The sequence below is a fragment of the Pteropus alecto genome, unplaced genomic scaffold (assembly GCF_000325575.1).
Source record: "Pteropus alecto unplaced genomic scaffold, ASM32557v1 scaffold239, whole genome shotgun sequence".
Lineage (NCBI taxonomy): Eukaryota > Metazoa > Chordata > Mammalia > Chiroptera > Pteropodidae > Pteropus > Pteropus alecto.
The window spans coordinates 5748146-5766872 of record NW_006494613.1 but is presented as its reverse complement, the minus strand read 5'-3'; the positions used below and the strand labels follow the sequence as shown (position 1 = coordinate 5766872).

The following is an 18727-nucleotide window of genomic DNA, read 5'->3' as shown; positions in this document are numbered from 1 at the left end:
TATCAGTAGATAAATGGATATATAAGATGTGGTATATATATAATGGAATGTTACTCAGCCATTAAAAATAATGAAATTATGCCATTTGTGACAACATAGTTGGGTCTTGAGGGTATCATGAAAAGTGAAATAAGTCAGAGAAAGAAGTAAATATGATAAAACATTACTTACATGTAGAATCTTAAAAAAAAAAACAATGAACAAACAAAACTGAACAAAACCAGACTCATATACATGGAGAACAGACTAAATGATTGCCAGAGGAAAAGTTTGTAGGGATGAGTGAAACAAGTGAAAGGGATCAAGGTGTACAAACTTCCAGTTATAAGATAAACAAGTCATGAAGATGTAATGTACAGCACAGGGAATAGAGACAATAATATTGTATCAAGTTTGCATAATAACAAATGGCAACTAGACATTTTATAGTGATCATTTTGTAATATATAAAAATGTCAAATTTTTGTTGTACACCTGCAATTAATATAACATACATCGATTATATCTCAATAAAAATCCAACCATATATCATATCTATATTTATCTGTGTAGATATACCATTGATAAGCAAACAAGTAAATAATTAGACTGTATACTCAGAAAATGTCTTCGCCTTACATCTTATACAGTGTGGTGTATTAAGGATGGTATTAACCTTAGCATCAGAGATTTTAAATCAAATCTCAACTTCACCACTAACAAGCTTTGTAAACTTGGGCTTTATTTATCTGTTTATTCATTTATTTTACCAATTCAAGCATCAGATTGTTATCTATAAAAAGAATTAATAAGGCAAAATGTACAGAATTGTTTGTAGGCTTCAAATGGAAGGAAGAAGTGTCTAGAACAGTGACTGGAGCATAATAGAGATTAAATAAACCCATTTTTCTATTTCTTCCCTTCTTCCAATAATGTGTAGCTTACTAGATTCCTATTGTACTCACTAAATATGTTTTTACTTGATTTATTAATCAGTTAAATACATGTAAATTGACCAACTTACTTCAAGTAAGTTATAAAGGCATTTTCATGAAATAATTTAGAAAAGTATGATCTTAAGTCTTCAAATTGACTCCCAACATTTAGTCAATAATTACTGTGCACTGTCAGGAACTGAATGAAGTAAAAAGAACATGGTGATATACATATACATACACATATATATGATTATTCAACATATATAATATCATTTTTTATATTTACTCGTGTATTTTTTAATAAAATAAAAAATTTAAGATGACCTAATAATGAAAAAAAAAAATGCACAAGAATTCTTATTGCAGTGTTTTTGTTGTGAAAAAGTGAAAATAATCCAAATACATATTTATGTACAGACACAGAGAAAAAAACATAAGAATTAGTAGGAAAGGGAAAAAACAAGTTTTTTCATAGTATGTAGGAAATAGAGTCAATTTATTGCTATATTTTTTGTTAAAAGTAAGAAAAAATATATAGAAAATATGTATAGAATAATTTAGAAGGTGAGGTGAGAACAGTTCTTGGAGTGGAGAGATAGATTACTAAGAATTTGCCTTTACTATAATATCTATTTCTCTAATATTTAAACTTTGTATGCATTATATATTTTAGTATAAATATTATCTATAAGAAAAATATGATTTTATGTACCATTAAGGCACATAACCTGTCGGAAGCCAGCCGACCAAGTCAAACCGGGTACCTGAATGGGGGAGCGGGGACTGAGAAAAAAGAGAAGACAGACAGGGTGCAGGAGGGAGAACAGAACTCACAACTCTCTCTCCGAGTTTATTTCTTATCCTTCTTTTTATACATAATCTGTTCCTTTGAGTCTCCCAAGATAACATAATTAAAGTAACATCCTGAAGATCAAGGTACCATCGACACATCCTTTGACACTCCCTTTGACACTCCCTTTATCTATACTTAATCTTCTTCTTCCTGGAATTCCACAGAACCAGCCTTTTCCTTTTTATGCAAGCAGGCCTCCTGAGATAAACCATGCACTCTTTTGAATTTGGGGAGCTTTATCTCCCTACAATAACCAAGGTAATTTAACTCTATCTCACTCAGTTTTCTCATCTGACAAATGCCTTACCTATTTTATACGATTGTGGAAATTATTTGAAATAATGCATGGTAGACCACTTCTGCAATGCATAGTGCTATCTCATAATTTGAAATCTGAAGATGGATTTGCTTTGAACTATTGGTAAGATTACCTTGCCCACCTCTAATTCCAGGTGGAAAACAGTGCAGCAAATAGCTCTTACAGAGATAAGACACAGCCTTCTTTAGCATCCAGGTTTAACTCCTTCAGAGTTATCTTAGTATTACAAAATAATCTTAGTCGGTATTGCAAAATAATCTCATTCTTTCAAAAAAAAAAGTTTATTTACCATGTTGCTGAAAATCTAAAATAAAACAGTCTCATGCAACAAAAGTTATCTGGCTCTGTCTTTACCTATTCAAATACATTATTCAAATGTAAGACACTACCAAATTTTCATATTGACGACTAGAGTACTGGAGCAAGATAGCCTGAGCCGCATATTTATCTAGTTATAAAGTTAGCTAGAAAAACATAGCTAAATTCTGAAGGTCTGTGTCAAAGTAGGATGTCTCACAATGAATGTTGTTCTCTAGTTTTTCAGCAAAGAGAATGAAAAAATAAGACAGCAGGTGGCAGCTTTTTTAGCAGTATATGGCAGATTGAAGCTGTTAGGACCTAATCAAATAAATACCATATTAGTTGTACTAATATTTGCTGCCTTTCACCCAAAGAAATTTCCATAATTATTATCATGTATTTACATCATCAAATGAAGTTCCATATTTGCATTGTGGTTTAAAATGCATACTGATTGTGATTTGATTAGTCATTAGCATACCAAATATGGAACATCCAGGCTTTGATAAGGTTGAAGGCTGGATTTCATTGTCCTCAAATGAAATAATTTGTATCTCTAAAAAAAAAAAAAAAAAAGTGTACCCGTGATGACATCCAATATGTACATTTCTCATATTTGCTTCTCCATAAATGACAATCTATGTTTATACCATAAGATGTTCCATATATCATTTCAGTGAGCACTGCCAAAACTTTCATATGTATGATAAGCTGTCTATTTTTAAGTAAATCTCAGTTATACTTAGAAAATAAATTATAACTTTTTAAATGAGAGTAAAATTTGAAATTTCTAAACTTGGTAGTATTTAGATCTCCAATATCTTATAATTTGCTATCCAATTTTTTGTTTGTTAGCTTTTTTTTTTTTTTTTTAAGAACTGGAAGATATTAAAAACAAGCTATTTAGGAAAAATTTGAGAACAAATTAAAACCTGAAAGTTATTAAGATGAAATTATGTTTTTAAATTAAATTCAATACAGCAATTTTTGAATGCTGACAAAGTCTCATCCATATAGAAGTTCACATACAAAAAAAAGGAACAGAGAAAGAATTCTAGATTTTAGAGTTTACAATTCAGTAGGGAGGTTCCGTGTATCAATACTGATAAGATAAATCACTATGATTTATTGCACATTTATTTTTAAGTACAGTACTGTTACTACTACTAAAGTATCAATACTAATAATAGTAATAAAACAATTTCAGAATGCTTAATATACTTTAGGCACCATTCGAAACACTCTAAGCATAAATTTATTTAACCTGTTCACAGGCTTATATGGTTACATGCTCTTATTATGAAAGAAAAAACCAAGACCTAGAGATGTTGCATAAGGCACAAAATGGCAGGGTTTGTTTGGTTTCAAGATCCTATTGAGCACAGCAACTCATAAAATTATAAATAAAATATATAATACATGACAAAAATATGATACGTTCTGCAAGAGAATTCAAGTAAAGGATGTTACTGCCAAAATGTTAAGAAGCTTGGGGGGTTCGTTTTATTTATCATATATGCCAAGTTCCTACAGCTGTATCTTGTAAATAAACGATGTTCAATAAACATGTATGAAATTGAATTATATTTCAAGCAAGATTTGCATTCATTAGGTGTGGAGGTTAGGGTGGAAGTTGGAAAAGGATTCAGAAGTCATGAGAAGGAAGTTTTGAAGGCCTCTATGGTATCCAATTGTTGCTGAGTTCCTTCTCATCAAATCTATTCACTGCAGCCTTCCTGATTGTAAACGAACAATTCAATCACTCTGAATACTCTTCACGTTAAAGGGACCTCTAAAATTACTTTGTGAATGTAGTAAAACTTGATCAGCATGCTTAGATGCAGAGCAAGAACATGCCATATGTGAGAAACAATAAAATGTCAGTGTTCAGAAATTTGAAGGGCTATATGATTGTGCTTATGGCTAGTATTAATGAAATTACTAGAGTTGAGAAGTTTGAGGAACTGTGAAGTGATTGAATTATATCCTATATCCATAAACTTCACAAGAGACAAGGCAGAGAGTGAAAATGAAGACCAGGTGCGGATATCACTGAAAAAAGAGGAAGAAATGTCTGGGTAGAGCAGTAAATGACTATATTAATGGAAAGAAAGCAAACTTTATACATATGAACTAAAGAATGAAGGGGATAGAATTGACTGAATTCTGGTCACTTTCTGGGAGTAAGGGAATGTGCAAATGCTTTCCGATACTATGAATTCCTGGGGCGCACACTAAACGACCAGGTACCATCTGTTTTATGTTTGTTTGTTTTTTGTTTCGTTTTGTTTTGTTTTTGAGAGGCGTGGCAAAGAAATAGAAGTGATAAGTGATGTTTAAGGGAAAGTCTAAAAATAAATCTCTTCATCATGTATTTACTGATTAAGTGCCTACCCCAGTCTCTTTGCCAGGCACTATGGAAGTAGGAATGTTTCTATTTTCGAAATAAACATTCCAAAGGAACAATTCAGAAGCAAGTAAAGGAACAGATACAAATTTGATGAGTTTGATGAGAGTAGGATTGAGGAGTTATGATCAAGTAGGGAGGCAATATTGGGGAGGAGGAATCAACAAAAGCAGGAAACAAAGTTTGAGAAGTATGATGATATAGGATATGTTGCAACAGAAAATAGAAGTGTAAAATTTAAGAAATATAAAAAAATATATTAAGTAAAGATCAGTCAGACTAATTTTGATATTTGGATAGCTACTAGATATAATCATGAAATTATTAGCTAGCAAGTACCTAGAAAAGCACACTTTTTATAAAAGTGAATCACTCTGGAACAATTTAATTTCTCCATGACAGCGATGGCTTAAAAAGACCAAGACATTTAATATACATAGGTTTTAGTAAGACCTCTGATATAGGTTGATATGCTATTTTTCACCAAGAAATCTTTAATATTTTGTGAGGTCAATGTATAACTGCAAGAATTCAAACCCATAGATATTGACCAATGATTATGTGACAAACTAGGGTCACATATTAAGAACTGTCCCACTGTGGTCAGTTCTAAGGCCCAGTATTTTTCATACATTTTATTAGTGATTTGAACTATTGCCTCACCCTCCAGCTCATAAAGCACACTATCTGTTCCCATCTTGGAATACTGCCAAAACTACAAAGCACAAAAATGAAATTAAAGTGTCCCTGGTTAATTGGGAAAAAGTCCATCAAAAGTGTGAATTAAACCATAGGGATACATCGTCTCTATTTAGGGACTGAATGTTAGCTACTTGAGTATTAAGCATTAGCACACTAGCATAGCCCCAATAGACAATCACTAAAGACAAGAGAACTCCTTTACTGACTACAATGAATTACAACAGAAGTCCAGCTTATTAAGAGCATCCACAACGCCTGCTATGTCTTAATTGAAACATTGCTTCATTCTTTTTGTTTATTTAAAAAGGGTAGAATACCAATTCCCCAGCAAAAGTTAATTGATAGAATATGAAAATTAATATGTCAATTATTTTTTATTCTAAATAAATTTTTCACATCCCCTAGCTCCGCATTTTGCAGATAGTAAACATTCGAGCATTATTTGTTAAACGAATTAATAACTTGAAGAAAGAAGCTTAAGTGATAACAGACAATGACTAAAAAGTAAAATTCATTTGTTTCTATTAATTTACTCATTTAAATGGCACTTACTGTGCTTTTACTATTATCTAGATATGTATTAGGAACTGGGAATACAGTAATTGAGCCTGCTCAGATGGAGGAAACAACGCAGTTAAAAAAAAAAAAAAAGACAAAAACAAAATGAAAGAAGAAAGGAAGGAGGAAGGAAGGGAAGAAAGAAAAAAAGGAGAGAAAGAAAAGAAAAAAAAAAGAAAACCAATAGGTACAATGATATGTGATAAATACTGGCAGAGCATTTTAAGAGAGCAGAGAATAAGAAACTAAACTGAGGCAGGCATGGCGATCTGACTAAGTTAAAATTTAAATAATTAATGTTTGAACTGAAGTTTCAAGAATGAGTTATTCTTAACTATGATGTATACATATGTGTGTGTGAGAGAGTGAGTGAGAGAGTATGTGAGAATGTGTGTGTGTATTGAGGGAGTTTTTTTTTTCCTTGCAGAGGAAACAGAATTGGCAAAGTCATATGAAGGGTTTTGCTAGGGATTTACAGACAATCTCTTTTTTTTTTTTTCTATAGAAGAGAACACTAGAGACAAGATGGCTTAAATAAATGAGGCAATATTGGGGAGGAGGAATCAACAAAAGCAGGAAACAAAGTTTGAGAAGTATGATGATATAGGATATGTTGCAACAGAAAATAGAAGTGTAAAATTTAAGAAATATAAAAAAATATATTAAGTAAAGATCAGTCAGACTAATTTTGATATTTGGATAGCTACTAGATATAATCATGAAATTATTAGCTAGCAAGTACCTAGAAAAGCACACTTTTTATAAAAGTGAATCACTCTGGAACAATTTAATTTCTCCATGACAGCGATGGCTTAAAAAGACCAAGACATTTAATATACATAGGTTTTAGTAAGACCTCTGATATAGGTTGATATGCTATTTTTCACCAAGAAATCTTTAATATTTTGTGAGGTCAATGTATAACTGCAAGAATTCAAACCCATAGATATTGACCAATGATTATGTGACAAACTAGGGTCACATATTAAGAACTGTCCCACTGTGGTCAGTTCTAAGGCCCAGTATTTTTCATACATTTTATTAGTGATTTGAACTATTGCCTCACCCTCCAGCTCATAAAGCACACTATCTGTTCCCATCTTGGAATACTGCCAAAACTACAAAGCACAAAAATTAAAGTAAAGTGTCCCTGGTTAATTGGGAAAAAGTCCATCAAAAGTGTGAATTAAACCATAGGGATACATCGTCTCTATTTAGGGACTGAATGTTATTGAGTATTATTTAAAAAGGGTAGAATACCAATTCCCCAGCAAAAGTTAATTGATAGAATATGAAAATTAATATGTCAATTATTTTTTATTCTAAATAAATTTTTCACATCCCCTAGCTCCGCATTTTGCAGATAGTAAACATTCGAGCATTATTTGTTAAACGAATTAATAACTTGAAGAAAGAAGCTTAAGTGATAACAGACAATGACTAAAAAGTAAAATTCATTTGTTTCTATTAATTTACTCATTTAAATGGCACTTACTGTGCTTTTACTATTATCTAGATATGTATTAGGAACTGGGAATACAGTAATTGAGCCTGCTCAGATGGAGGAAACAACGCAGTTAAAAAAAAAAAAAAAGACAAAAACAAAATGAAAGAAGAAAGGAAGGAAGGAAGGAAGGAAGAAAGAAAAAAAGGAGAGAAAGAAAAGAAAAAAAAAAGAAAACCAATAGGTACAATGATATGTGATAAATACTGGCAGAGCATTTTAAGAGAGCAGAGAATAAGAAACTAAACTGAGGCAGGCATGGCGATCTGACTAAGTTAAAATTTAAATAATTAATGTTTGAACTGAAGTTTCAAGAATGAGTTATTCTTAACTATGATGTATACATATGTGTGTGTGAGAGAGTGAGTGAGAGAGTATGTGAGAATGTGTGTGTGTATTGAGGGAGTTTTTTTTTTCCTTGCAGAGGAAACAGAATTGGCAAAGTCATATGAAGGGTTTTGCTAGGGATTTACAGACAATCTCTTTTTTTTTTTTCTATAGAAGAGAACACTAGAGACAAGATGGCTTAAATAAAATCAAATGAATTTAACATAGGCATAAGGATTTCAGTCCATTTTAACTTAGGAACGGAGTATTCATATAATATCGATCATTGTTCTGAGAGGTTATTAAAAATGGAATCTTTAAAAAAATCTATCTTTGGGACATCAGCAAAATGGCACAGTAAGAGATATAAGCCTTTAACACCTACAAAAGACAACAATGAGATAGCTTATCCACAAACGAAAATAGTGTTGGCAGGGAAACTACAGCAATATTGTGGAGTAAAGAAGAGAATAACCTTACGGAAAGGATCACTAGGGGAATTAGCTTAGTAGAAAAGTCTGGAGATAACTAGGAGCAAAGAAGAAAGGTGGGGCTAACAGTATCAGCCATGTAGTAGGTGTCTTCATGGTCCCTGGTGGCCTGCTCTACAGAAGACCACAGCAGCCTTTGCTTCTGAGAGTCTCAATAGCCCAATGACAGCTGTGGACTCTCCATAGCTTTTATAAAAGAAGACCCCTCAGTGTTTGTTAACCTGGACTCCGAAGACCTGCTCTGTAGGACACTGGTAACCTTTACCATGGAGGTAACCTACAGTCATAGCCACTGTGGACACCCCAGGGTAGGAGATGCTGCTGTGTCCACCCTTCCAAAAAGAAGCTGCTATTATTCTGCCCAGGAGTGAGGGCTCTCAGCAATCCCCCCAATCCCTGCTCATGCCCCAGATCCCATACTTGCAGCTATTCTGGGCCCACACTTTAGATCCCACTCAAAGGCCATACTATGTGTCCACATGTCCTCAAGATTCTAGCTCTCAGGCCACTCTGCATGCACCCACAGCCTTGTATCTTCTTCATGCATACCTGCTTCTCAGGCACCCAAATTGACACTGCTGCAATATAATAATCATCCTGGACCCTAGAGCCACTGTCACCTCATGCAAACTGTGCTCCAGACCCCAACTTCATGGCTACTTGGTATATATCTGCATTTCACACATCATCACTGCTATGTGATAGCCAGTGCCCCAGACCCTGGAGCCACCCTCATTTTGCAAAAATTTGTGTTCCAGAAGATGGGGTCATGTCTGTTCCACAGGTATCTATGAATCAGATAGGGTGCTCACAAGCAGGACCTAGCACTAACAAAGAGAACCTCAGCCACGACATCACTCATGGAGAAAAAAAAAAGAGATCAAGTGTTCCTCATTGCTTCAGACATCCTCACCTTTGGTCACTGAGGGTCCCTAAAATCTTCACAAAGCTGACATCAACTGATGGAATGGAATGAAATTATGCCTCTTGGCTTTCCCCAGAGCTGGAACTGGCAACCCTCGCACCCACACGGAGGTGAAAGGTCTTTCCCTGCCAAAACCAGGCTATAAAGTCTGCAAGAGGTGATTGTTGCATCAAATGTACAGTCATCAATACAAGACTATAAGAAACACAAAAAATTAAGAAAATATGACAACACCAAAGGAACACTATAATTTCCAGGAACCAACTCCAAAGAAATGAAGATCTAAAAATTGCCGAACAAAGATTTCAAAATAATTGTTTTAAGGAAGTTCAGCAATATACTAAAGAACACAGATAGACGGCTCAATTAAATCAGGAAAGCAATGCCTGAACAAAAATGAGAAGCTCCAGAGTGAGAGACGTTAGAGGAAACAAAAAAACAAATTTTGGAGCTGAAGAGGTAAACAAAATTAAAAATGCAGTAGAGTGTCACAACCAGACTTTTCAACTGCAATGGTATGAGATTAAAAACTAATAGCAGGAGAAAGCTGGCAAATACAAAAACAAGTGGAAATTAAAGAAGACACTTCTGAGCAATCAATAGATCAAAGAAGAAATCAAAAGGAAAATTTTTTAAAAATTTGAGACAACTGAAAATGAAAACACAACATACTGAAATGCATGGGATGTTACAAAAGTAGTTCTAAGAAAAAAAGTTTATCTAATAAATGTCTACATTTCGGAAAAAAGAAAAATTTCAAACTAACAACCTAACATTATACCTCAAAGAGCTAAAAAAAGAGTAAACTAAGCCTAAAATTAACAGAAAGAAAGGAATAACAAAGACCAGAGCAAAAATAAATAAAATATTGATCAGGAAAACAACAGAAAATATCAATGAAGCTAAGAGCTAGTATTTTCAGAATATAAATAAAATTAACAAACCTTTAGCTACACTGAGAAAAAAAGAGAAGAGTCTCGAACTTTATTTAAATGAGAAATGAAAGAGGAAACATTACAACAGATATTGTAAAAATATAAAGAATCATGAGACTTCTATAAATAATTACATGCCAATAAATTGAATAATCTAAAAGAAATTAATAATTTTTAGAATCCTAAAACTTATCAAGACTGAATCATGAATAACTAGAAAAACTGAATAGACTTATAACTAGAAAGGAGATTGAATCAGTAATAAAATATCTCCCAATAAAGAAAAGCCCAGGAGCAAATGGCTGCATTGCTGAATTCTATCAAACATTTATAGAAAAACTAACATCAATCCTTCTCAAACTTTTCCAAAATTTTGAAGAGTAAGGAGTACTTTCCAACTCATTTTATGAAATCAACATTACTCTGATACAAAAACCAGACAAGGACACTACAAGAAAAAAAAAAAAATCTAAGCCAATATTCTTAATAAACATGAATGCAAAAAAACTATCTACAAAATACTAAGAAATCAAATACAACAGCACATTAAAAAGAATTATACACCATGATCAAGTCAGATTTATTTCTGGGATGCAAGGATGATACAACATACAGAAATCAATTAATGTAATACACCACATTAACAAAATGAGGATAAAAATCATATAACACTCTCAATGGATGCAGAAAAAGCATTTGAAAAAATTTAACATTTTTTTCAAGATAAAACTCTCAACAAGCTAGAAATAATGTATCTCAACATAATAAAGGCCATATAGGTCAGATTCACAGCTAACATCACACTCTGTGGTAAAAGCCAAAAACTTTTCTTCTAAGATCAGAAACAAGACAAGAATTCCCACTCTTGCCTCTTCTATTCAACATAGTACTGAAAGTCTTAGCCCGAGCAATTAGGCAAGAAAGAGAAATAAAAGGTATACAAATCAGAAAGAAAGGAGTAAAATTTTCTGTTTGTAGCTGATTTGATCATATACGTAAAAACAAACAAACAAACAAAAAGAAGTAATAAGTGAATTCAGTATAGTGGCAGGATACAAAATTAACATATAAAAATCAATTGCATTTCTATATGCTAACAACAGACTAAAAGAGAAATTAGGAAGAAATACCATTTATGATAGCATTAAAAACAATAAAATAATTAGGAATGAGTTTAACCAAGGAAGTAAAAGACCTGTATATGGAAAACTATAAGACATTGATGAAAGAATGTCAATTATATATCTCAGTTTATATATCTTTGCCCATATATCTACAAAAAATAATTTAAAACCTAAAAATAATATACAAATTGTCCTCTTGCTTTGAAATGAAAAATATACAGTTTTGTTTAGGAATGAGAAAAAAATATTTATTGAGCATTTATTTCATGCTTGGCATAAATTAAATATTTACACCTAGGATACATATTTTAGTCTTCAAAAGTTATCAGTAGTTTAATCCTATCAAAAGTTATTTTCTCTCTCACATGACTAATCCTAGTTATTAGAGGACTTTACTCCTTACTGTATTTATATTAAAAGTCAGACTGAAAGAAGTTTTTGAGGTCATTAGTAAGAAGGCAACTTGGTAAATTGAGCTCTGGTTCTTCATACTTCACACATCACTGTTGTTCACATTTAGAAGCAAGTCTCATAACTAAACCTGATGTCAAAAAACAATATAATGTAACTATGTGTCAGAAAGTGGGAAAGCTAGAAATATTTGGTGACCACAAAATGACAACACAGATTTCTTAATTCCTAATTTAAGGTGATATCTAAATATAATTTGGATCAAAATGTTCAAATGTGAGTATATAAAACCCAGTGCATTATAATAAGTCAAATATTTTCTTAATCATAATTTTACATATTTATTACTTTCTAAAGGAAACAAGATTATAAAACTATTCAATGTTTTCTCAAGAGTAATCTTTATTTTTATGATTGTACAATGCTTTAACAAAATGTAGTATTTACATCTGACAAAGTAAAAGAGAATGAAGTATTAATAAAAAATAATGCAATTTTATAGAAGCGCGATATTCATAGCTTTCAGAAGTCATGGAGCTGTTAGTTTATTTACATTGTTTTATGAGGATGGTTGCCCGCAAATGTGAAAGAGGGAATGACGAAAGAGATTGAGACACTGAGAGACTAAGAGACATAGAGAGAGAGATGTAGGTAGGAGGGAAGTAGGTTTTTATCGAGGGAAAAATCACAAAAAAATATAAAAATGCGTGTGCTTATAAAGCTGAAATTTGATTAAAAGAAATATCATGACCTTTGAAGAGGAATTAGTGCTGCAAAAGTGCTGTACAGCTCAAGGCTGTGGAATGGGGGCAGGGATACAGATGTCACTTTGAGCAGCAAACTATCTCTTTAATTTTATAACCAATATGAGCATCTAGTCTACTTCTGCCCTGGCCACTTTGTCATTTATTGATATGGCTTCTATTTCCAGCCTCTTGGAGTCTCTGTGGGCTTCAGGGGGTCACTGACAGGAAGGAGAAACAAAAGAAGATAGAGAATGGAAGGGGACAAGCAATGGACTTCTGATCAGCTTGATTTTGTGTCAATTTTGACAACGTATTCTTTTATTAGTAAAACTGAGGAGACAAGGAAATGCCTTTATTGGAGCTGAAGGGTGCGTGTAACTGGGTCAATGGCTGGTATTGTAGTTGCTTTTCACACAGGCCTCATAAGGGTTATCTCACAGTCATAGTAAACACTGCCCCATAGAAACAGGGGAGTAAGGAGTAGTAACTAAGTGAAAAATAAAATGCTTCCTTTAATTAAATTCTGAGTAGATAGATAAATAAATAATTCAACCTTAAACTGGTAAGCCACAAAATAAGCAAGTTTGCAGTTAGCACACTACATCTGTTCCTGAATCTTAAAACAGTTAAGACTTCAAAATTACTGACGATTAGATGATGAACTTGTTAGGAATTAAACAGAGCGAATTGTTGTTAGAAAACAGAGAGCACTACTTATCAATGATCTTATTTCTCTCTCCATATGCTTAAGTCAGCTCAAGTAATTATTCATAGCATCAGCATCGTATTTTGTTAAATGCACCTAATAACTTCAACGTGTAATTACTATACACTACATGCCAACTAGGAATAAGATTCCATATATATCAGCAAATATGCAAATATATGTAAATATCTATATTGTTAATTATGTTTATACATACTCATCTACGTATAGTCAGTCCTTGGAAAAATCATATACATATAAATTTTTATAAACATATAAATATATATCCAAATTTCAATTTCTTTTCAGTTATAAGGAAGATAGTGTTCCTGAACTGGTTTTCAAATTCAGGACAGAACCATATGGTAACATGCTGAAGTGAATATCCTGATCCTGTAATACATTATTTCTGACATCATAACATATTTTAAGAGACAGCAGCTGCTAAATAAAATTATCACACAATATCCTGTGAAAGTATCATCAAGGAAACACTTTCCCCTTCCACTCACATCCTTTTTAAATTGACTTTCATGTGGCTATATTTTTCTCTCTAAAGCTATCTTGATTTTACCCAAAGCAATTTAAGTGTATTCAGGAGTTTGGAAAATGCAATATATAATTTCCCTGGCTTCAATGGTCTCTCTTGATAATAAACTTAAAATTTAGACATATTTTCTATCAAAGACATTTTTAATATTTATGAATTTATGCTAATGGAAAGTCTCAAAATCATTTAAGCTTTAATAAATCACATATATTCATATATGCAATAAACTACCTTTTTAAAGAATATAATTATGTTAAATTAAGATTGTTCTAGATAATATGAAACCTATGATAGTTATGTCTATGGTTGATTAGATGTTCGAGTTTCAAGGATAACCATGTATAAGATTATAGTGACTGCATAGCCACACAAAGAAAAAAATCTACTGCTCTTGGCTTATATGTCAGTTTTGTCTTTCACACGCTTAAATTCTTTTAACTTTGAGAAATTTTCATGTATATATTTGTGTACATACCCATATGTCCCTAGGCCCTAGGAATGCTATTCTTGGAAATGAAGCTAGTTTTTCATAGCTGCAACTCTGAGTAATTGGAAAATCACCCTGATAGAAAATCTCTTAGCTTATGGACATCAGCAATTATATCCATGATGACGTGACACAAGAAATAAAAATTCAGGAGATTAAAGATTGAGTGGTTTCGAATCTTCCTTCCAGAAACTAAGATTCATAATTTGATATCCGTTACAAATTTTTCTTGTGACCTATGCCAAATAGGTTAATTGTTTTATGCCTCAGTTTCTTTATTTGTGAAATATAGTATGAAAAGAAAGCTGGTCCCATGGGGCAGAACCGTTTCTGGGTTTACATGATGAAGTGCTATGTACATGCTGAATGATCCTCATTTTGTACATTATGGCTTAATTATGCTCATGTTACATAAAAACAAATTCATTTGTAGATACATGTAGGTATCATACCTCATATATAAAAGTAAAGGTCAGAAGTATATTTCAATTGTTATTTTTCTAAATGATTAAGCATTAAAATTATCTAAAATACAGCTTATAATTTTCTACATTTTACTGGGCATCTTGCTTTTAGCCAATAACATGGTTATTAGTCTGACTTTAATTTATACGAAAATTGGGCTAAATTCACCCAATTCTTCATTTTTATTATTCATTGCGGTGCTTGTCCCATGAATGCATTGATTTTTGTGCTAACTTCTGTTCTTGCCACAATTTTTGTCACACAAACTACCTTCTATAAATGCAGTATCCTCAGTATATTTTACAAAATATGTTGGCATGACATTACAATTTAACCTTTATATCTTCTAAGGAACTGTGCCATTTCAGGGCGAAAAGCCATATATTACACCTCATTTTATCCCATTCATTTTCCATTTTTATTGAGTGTTCCACAAAGTGAGGCATGCATTCCGCATAAAACTTTCTTTGAATGTTATGATTGAACAAAGGTAATTCAAATATAGATATTATGTTTTTGAAGCATGGCTAAACCATCTTTTAGAACTTGGTTAAACTAAGCATATTTAATTAAAGAAAAAATAATGAAAAGATAAAATTGCATCATGAGTTGAATAAAAATTCAGAAAGACATTTGGAAGGTAAAATTATTATTTGCTACCAATTCAGAGAGGCATTGACACGATTTTATTTAAAACTTTTCGGAAATTGAAGGTCCTCAATCTGTGGAGAAATGTGAAAAACTGAGAGTGCATTTCTGCAGTTCAAGAAACTGTATTCTCGTTGCCCATATTAGTCCTAGGTTAATAACTAGCATGGAAGTACTTGCCTATAACACAGACCAATATGAGAAAAAATATCTCAATCATCTGGTCTTTCATTTATTTAAAAATATTAATTTAGCACCATTTATGTACTAGGCTCTGTTAATTTGTTTCTTTATATTTTTATTGGTTTATATTTTTTAAGATATTTATACTTTTAGACACAGGAGGTTTTAGATTTTAGGTGAAATATGAAATATTTCTGATACTTATAGACTATAATCTTTCCATTGTATGACAGTAAAAATTTAAAATAGAAGATAGTTGATAGGAAGAATACTTTATGGATAATATTCAGTTAATAGATAATGCTCATTATTTTTCTGGAAATTTTATTGCCTCTTCTCTAAAATAAAAAAAAATATTATGTTTAAGAAAACATATTTGAACTAAAAAGATTTAGAAAAGATGATTAAAATCAGAAGTGTTTTGTAATGAAAAATTTCATTAGTCATTTAAAAACATTTAAGACTAGGAATTAAAATTGCAAACATTATTAAAATAAAAATAATATATTTATATGGCTGTGTATTATGAATTGTTATCAAGTATAATAATTATTTATTTTATTTTATGTAATTATTTATAAACTTCTATTAAAAATTATTGAAAGTAGCTCATAACCTTTGAATATCCTATCATGATAGCTCATAAAAAAAAGCTTTAAATTCAGAAATTTTTGTTTCTCAATATTTCTGATGTCACTTAAACTGATACTCAAACTGAATCTGCTCCTAGAGCAGAATCAAAGGAGCAGGGAGCAGGATACTGATGGTCCATTGGAGCCCTCATTTTCTAGTTACCTTAAAACCCAATGACATTACTGAGAAAGTGATGCAGGCAATTTATCACTGCAGTCACCAAAGTTCTCTGAATAAAGCAGACTCTATGAACTTGAGGTATGTAATGAAGAAGAATGGGAGAGAAAAAGAGAGAGATAAAAAAGATAAAGTAGATAATACTGGCTAACTTGGCATTTGGAATCATATAAACATCATTTTTTATTTCCCTCTACTTGAAATTAACATTAGCCAAACTTGATTTACAAAGCAAAATTAAAAAATTGAGCTTTTCAAGATTCTCAGTGGATTAACTCTTGACCTCTTTGTTGTTATCTCACAACTTAAAGCAAGTGGTGGGGAGCCCTAGAGATTATACTGATGGAATATTTCTTAAAAATTCAAATACGTCTTTAATTTACAACTCAGTGAGAACTATTAATTAGTAAAATCTTCTTTAAAGAATACTTTATATTTATTTTTAAACTGAGGAAATGAAGTACCATAAGCATACACTTTAGTGTCAGTTAAGAGTTGGAAGTTGGGACTACGGCCATACCATCCTGAAAAAGCACGCTCTTGTCTGATCTCGGAAGCTAAGCAGGGTCGGGCCTGATTAGTACTTGGATGGGAGACCACCTAGGAAGACCGGATGCTGTAGGAGTAAAGACAAAAAAAAGAAAAAAGAGAGAGTTGGAAGTTGGATTCAGTCAATGGTAATGGAGACAAGTATTAACAGTAGCTAGGATTAGATTAGTGAATACAGAAAGAGGCACACAAGTTAGCCGAGGTTCCACTCCCCAAATCACAAGATGGCTGCTACTGCACCAGCCATCTATAGAGGAAAGACTTAACTTAGAAGGCCTGAGTTTTTCAAACCTTGCACATTCTCAATAGTGGGCCATCTTTATAATGGGTTAGCCCTTGACCAATTCTTAGGAATCTAGGTCTTTGAATGTTCTAGCTGATAAGAATATTTTGTAAGCTTGGGGGCCTTTAAACATGCTTTGCCAGTTTTTCTAGATAAATTGTGCAAACAAATGTAATTTATAGCGAACACCTGCTTTCCTTTGGGGATCTAGAAGGACTGTGGTAAATTCTACAGGCATTGTATGCTTATGTGACTGATCCTCATTAAAACCCTGGACTCCTAGGTTTAAGCACAAGGGAGCGTCCCTAGTAGAAAAAACTTTGCACATGTTTTCATACATTGTTGCTAGAGAAATTAAGCACATCTTATGCAGCTCCACTGGAAGTAAAATTTTAGAAGCTCAAGACTGGTTTCCTCCAGACTTTATCCCTTGCACTTTTCCCTTTGCTAATTTTCTGTTATATCAATTTGCTGTAAGAAACTGTGACCACAACAATAAGAACTTCTGGATCCTGTGAGTCCTTTTGGCATACCAACAAATCTGAGGGAGACAGAGGAATTTCTGACAGAGTATCATATCCTCATTTGAGGCATCAGAAAGGAAAATGCACAGGGAGGAAAAATAATGACTCTTCATACAACATTTATTTAAATCTGTTTCTTCCCTTATCTTTATCTGTGCACAATGCCCAGGGTTCTGATATCAAAAAAAGGAGAATGAATATTAAACAGCCAACCAACTGTGTCTTTGCCCAACCAAATATCAACTTGTTTTCACCCATAAATGGATGAAAAACAACCTTCCCTCAAAGTAAACAACCCCTGTGTGTCATAGAATTTCTGCATAGGGCTCAAGAATCAGGATCTCTGAGTTACATAAACGTTTGTGCACGTTGTGTCTGGGTATGGCTCCTGTAACCTGTAGATTAAAATGCTATAAGAGAAAAATGAGAAATGCATAGTAGTCAAATGCTACCTCATATGAATAGCCTTGAGGCCTGGCTCTAGCAGTGTAATATGTTCTTCAATCAACCAATCTGACAGGCTCTAATTAACCTCTTGAATAGTTTATACCCTGTTCATTTTCCTCTGAGATCCAAGCTTTGAATTTTTTCTTGCCCAATATATCCTGACCATATTTGAGGTGAGCAGCAAAGATTCTTGGGGACTATAGAACATGCACAGCCTACTTCCTACTATTGTAAACTGAGTATTTTCTTTGTAAATTGAATTGTCATACCTCCTTGAGACAAAAATTTGACAAATCATAATATTTATAAAAGAATGTTAGGCATCCAATCCAATGTGCCTAGGAAATATGGATATTTAAAACTGTGTGTATGTTTGCGTGCGTGTGTGTGTATTTATATATAATTCCTTTAGATGTATTCAATATAGATAACTTTATAAACATACTTAATAGAATTGTTCAAATCTAGCATTATTCAGAATATTAAAATACATTTAATTTGTCTTGATAACAATTGCCTACTAAGAATTGAACACGGAATTACAAGGGATATTTGA

The 18727-nt window shown here is 32.5% G+C and overlaps 1 pseudogene; it reads left to right on the top strand.

Moving 5' to 3' along the window:
* Nucleotides 1-16874: 16874 nt before the first annotated feature.
* LOC112474473 lies at nucleotides 16875-16993 on the top strand (annotated as a pseudogene).
* The last annotated feature ends 1734 nt before the right edge of the window (nucleotides 16994-18727 follow it).